General features: G+C 47.3%; 1 protein-coding gene across 2 annotated transcripts in view; it reads left to right on the top strand.

The window, feature by feature from the left end:
- thrab (thyroid hormone receptor alpha b) overlaps nt 1-5,245 on the top strand; it is a 109,205-nt gene that overhangs the window by 48,859 nt on the left and 55,101 nt on the right. For both annotated transcript variants that reach the window (XR_006027090.1, XM_042082543.1), the window contains exon 2: nt 4,997-5,069. The gene's annotated coding sequence lies outside the window, so the exon portion shown is untranslated. The remainder of the gene's footprint in view (nt 1-4,996; nt 5,070-5,245) is intronic.

Below are 5,245 nucleotides of genomic sequence, written 5' to 3' on the forward strand. Positions count from 1 at the left end.
GTTACCTCTGTGTGGGCACACAAATATGTGTGTGTCTGTGTGTGTGTGTGTGTGTGTGTGTGGGACCTCTTAAATTAGCCTGGTGCAAGGCGGGGGTTACACACACATCAGAGGAGAAGGGAAAAGAGCAGGTCTGAGGGGTCTTGCGTCTGGTGGCCTCAGCGCTGTGTCTTCTGCTATTCCAAGGAGTGTGATGTTTTTCCTGGCTTGGCGGTGAGGACCATTACTCTCTTCACTCCCCCCCCCCCCCCCAAACCATCCTCCCCCCTTACACTCCCATCCTCGGTAGGAAATATCTCTCTCCCAATCGCTAACCATAAATAGAAGCAGCCCCTCATTTACAATGTGTAGCCATAACCTTAAAGCCTGTCCCGTCCAGCCACTGTTTATGGAGATAATGGAGTCTTTAACATTGTTTAAAGGCAGGGAGAGTGGAAAGTACAGTCCTAGCCCTCCCTCCATCTCTCTCTCTCTCTCTCTCATTCTTTTATTCTCTCTCTTTCACATGTTCTCTTGCTCTCTGAAATTCAGGTTCAGTTGTGCTGTATTGGCATATTTCAAAAGCTGCTGCAGAAGCAATTCAGTCAATCCACACAAAAAAGAGAGCGGACCAAAAAAAAAAAAAAAACACACAAAATCGAAAAACACGCATGCACCAGTCACTAGGTCGTTATTGCCACCCTTTGTCTTTACATAATGGCCACCTTTGTATTACATCTTGTTGCCATTGTGTGTGTGTGTGTGTGTGTGTGTGTTTGTTTATCGCTGTCCTTCAGCTGGGTGGCTGTTTGGTGCGGTGCCGCAGCCGTCGCTGTTCCCCTTGTGCTGAGTGTGCAGCTGGCCGGCGTACAGGAAGCTCTTGACATGATGACCACACGGCACTGCGGCTAGGGCTCCGCTCCGCTCCGGCTCGCCTAATGACCCTCCTGATTGATTCGGTTATTTTTCATCCGGGTTGCACCCCGGCCAATCCTTCATCTGAGCATGCTACACAGGATGCAAATACTGTACATACATGTGTTGATGTGTGTGTGTGTGTTTGTGTGTGTGTGTGTGTTTGTGTATGGGGAGGTTACGGGTTGCACTTATACACACACACACACACACACACACACACACACACACACACACACACACACACACACACACACACAAAAACACACAAAAACACAAATACAAAAACACAAACAAACACACTCACTCAGGAAGTTTGAGTTGTGGGAGCTGTGCCAAGCAGGGCCTGTCTGTCAGTTCAGTCATGCATCGGGTCACTGCATCCATAGGGTGTCACAGGGACAACATGTGCAGTGGCGGCGGCAGACGCAGCATGAGCTTCGGGGGCCGGCAGCAACAGCACATAATATGGCCTCCAAAAATAACCTCAGACATTTCGCTTGCTGACACACTGTCCCTGAGAAACCCAAGCAGGCCTCGGGAATTCAAGAGATATACATACCAGCGCAGTGCAAACACATATTCATTGCACACAGGAAAAGCTCAGACCCCCCCCCCCCCCCCCCCACCCCTCCCCCACATATACACACACAAATAAACATCCATGTAAGAACCCATATACATGTTTATGAGCTGAAACCACACGTACATTTTGACATCCAGACTTTGGGACACACGCATGCATGCACGCACATACTGGACAGGTCTCAACGGGTGTGTAAAATAGATAAAAGAATGTTAAGATACTGCCACTCGCCCTGTCAATGTATAGAACGTCAGGTGGGCACTAGGCTGAAGGACCTGGGAGTAGCGAAGCGGCTCGGCTGTGTGGGAGGTCAGATAAGCCCGCAGTGTCAGGGCCCCCATGGTCACCCCCGTCCATGGCCACACTCGGCATGCCTTGCATAAGACAATTACAGTATGCGGATTTACAGGAGGGCAGTGTAAGCTAATAGCAGGGGGGGGGGGTTTGGGCAGAGAGAGAAAGAGAGAGAGAGAGCCTTTCAACTCAATGGCTTTTAAATCTGTTATCTGTTTTCCAGTGGGATGCCTTGCCAGAACAGTAATTAAGGGCTGGCTTCTGCTGGCAACTTGAGACCACACATTCTCTCAAAGCTAAAGGAGAGGGAGAGGGGATGGGTGGTGGGGGGCAGAGGGCTGGATGTGAGCGGAGCTAAAGGTGGGGACTCCGAAAAGAAGGAGCTGAGCCCAACTCTGAAAAACAAGGAAAGATCTCTGTTAGGTCTGGCATTGTGTGAGCCGGGAAGATATCATGGGCCGGCGTCATTTGGGAGGCATTCATTAATTGTCACAGGAAACTGACACTTTGTGTTCCCGTCCGAGCCCAGAGGGGCCAGACGGCCCGGGGGGCTAATTAGACACAGTGTTGGCCACACCGGGAACGGTCCCCTGCCGCTGCAGGGTCTTCTCTTCTCTGTTCCCTCTCTCCTCTGATGTCTCTCTCCTCTTGCTTTCTTTTTCCCTCTCTCTCTTCTCTCTCTTCTCTTTTCTCTCTCTCTCTCTCTCTCTCTCTCTCTCTCTCTTTCTCTTCTCTCTCTCTTTCTCCTCTTGCTGTCTTGCTCTTTTTCTCTCCACCACCACACACACAAAGAGATCCTTTCAGATGCAAGCTCGCTAGACTGGTGGGTTTGGCATTGGCCTCGCAGCCTAAAAAATAATGTGCCAAGAATGACTTCCAGTGGAGGGAGGAGAAAAAATAGGTAATAACAACAGACACAGATAATGAAGGGAACAGGTATCAAAAGCAATAATAATAATAAAAAAATAATTACATCAAAAGTAATAATAAAAAAATATCAAAAGCAATAAAATGAAGGGGAAAAACATACATTATATTACCTAGATTTGTTGTAAAAGTTGCCTGTATCCTCCTGCCACCAACACTTTACTTTGCTTTTTGCTTGTTAGTTGGTGTTTCCACCTTGAAGTGTTGTCTATCCTGTCTGTGGGGGGGATGGACCATCTGTGTTGATCCTTTTAAGGTGGTAAAAAAAAGAAAAGAGAGAGACTGTGAAAGAGAGAAAATTGAAAAGAGAGAGACTGTGAAAGAGAGAAAACTGACAAATGAGCAAACATTTCAGTCCAATCTCCCTGATCCCTGCTCTCCTAAATGCAATCCACCACAGCCTCCTGATACATCAACCCCCCTTGACCCCAGAGCTCCCTTGAGACTAAAGGGCTTTCAACCTCTGACCTCACAGCTAATCCTGGACAAATTAGGCCTAACCCGAGATTTACTGCCACTTCACCCCTGTCCATCGTGTGACCCTGCCTGCCTGCTTAGATGTGGTTTTAACAGGGTGGGTGAGGGTGTTAGCCACTTGTTATTACACGGCTCTTCAGAGTGCTGCAGAAAGTTCCATTCACATGAATGGGCCTTCCCAACGTTCGGGCCTATGTTAAATCTATATAAATCACCGGCAAAGTATATAATCACCGCTGTCAATGGTAACGAGTTGATTAACGTCTTTCATATCCCTCCGCAAGAATTCCGTTCGCTTATTGCTATGAATTTCATTGAAAGGGAAAGTAAGCTAGTAAGACGTTGCCACGCAACACCTGAACCTGTCAAGTTCTATCTGTGTGGCGAACTATTTATTTTGTCAGCGGAAGACACGAAACGGTAGCAAAATAATTTTTAAAGATTCATTGTGTTAGGTTTCTTTTCTCGTTTTGGCAAGTAGCCGTGTAATAAGCGGGATAATGTATTGTCCGCCGGTAATTATCAGAAAATAAGTCCCTTCAGGTCGAAGCAAAACCCCTTCGCTGCACGTCGGGGTTCTGTTCTCCCTGTCGGGACTTATTTTCTGATAATTACGGTGGACAATACATTATCCCTTACTTAGCACTCAGCATCCTGACCCCATCACTTTGTCTTCCTCCATCCTCTGATAGCCCCCAATCACATTACCCTGCACACACACACACACACACACACACACACACACACATACCAAACCCCAGAATTAATTGAGAAAGAATTAGCCAAAGCAGGGTTGCGGAGAGGAAAAGATATATTTTATATATTAAAAAAACTGTACCCTTTACAACAAAAGCCCTGTTGAAAGGTGATTACATAACAAGATTAATTCTGACAGTTAAGTTACAGAGCTCTGGCTCGGCCTTATCCAGAGTGCAGCCACCAGACACCCCTCCCTGCCCAACCACCACCATGTCCACCACAACCACCCCATCCCCTTCCCTGCACAGCAGTGCCGCTGTGGCCATTGTGTCATGTTGTGTTTCCGTTAGTCAGCGGTTAGCTGGCCTTTGGCTCTGGTTGCCGAGCATTAAAGGGGGTGGGGGCATCCCAAGCTTCACTTTTGGTTCCCAGGCAGGCGTGTTCGGTGAGCTGGGCGACAGGTGATTAAAAAGACTTTCAAGAATGTCTGTCACCGTTGTTTGGAATTTGGCCTGCTGGCTTGTGTTGAAGAACAGGAATAGACAAAACACCACACACATACACTCACATTAACATGCACACTCAGAAAGAACATAATGTATAGAATGAAAAAAAAAACAGGTCATGGTCAGGTCACTGTGTGCTAGTGTTCTAAACTTTTTCGTATTAGCTTGTGTAAACACACACACACACACACACACACACACACACACACACACACACACACACTTATTCCCTTCATAAACAACTATAACAGGTTTCAGAATTGTTACAGGGGACATGAGAGATTAGCTTTGCAGGCTGAACTGTGATGGGAGGAGGTCATCCGGTGACATGTATGTGTATATGAATGTGTAGTTGTGTGTATGTATTTGTGTGTGTATGTGTGACTATGTTCCTGTGTGTGTGCGTGAGTGTGTGTATAAGAGGGAAGTTAAAGAATGTGTATGTGTGTGTGTGTGTGTGTGTGTGTGTATGTATGTGTGTTCGTTGGGGGGGGGTGTGCTGTGACGAGGGCCTTTGTGTTGCATTTTTGGCTCTGATTGTTTTCCATACGGCTGCATTCTTCATTCTTCCCCTGTGCTTGCCTCTGAACAATCCCCTGTTTATGTCTCACAGGGCGGTGGCCAGCAGTCACAGCAAGCCAGGGCCTGGGGAAATCATTAACCAGACAAACCACAACAGGACTCTGGTAGGTCACCCATGTCTCTCTCTCTCTCTCTCTCTCTCTCTCTCTCTCTCTCTCTCTGTCTTTCTTTCTCTCCCTCTCTTTCTTGCTCCCCTTCTCCCTCTCTTTCTTTTTCCCTCCCTTCCTTCCTCTCCCGTTCTAACAGAAGTGTATGTGGGACACACACAGGGATATTTCCC

This window comes from Alosa sapidissima, chromosome 24 (genome assembly GCF_018492685.1).
Source record: "Alosa sapidissima isolate fAloSap1 chromosome 24, fAloSap1.pri, whole genome shotgun sequence".
In the NCBI taxonomy this organism is placed as follows: Eukaryota; Metazoa; Chordata; class Actinopteri; order Clupeiformes; family Clupeidae; genus Alosa; species Alosa sapidissima.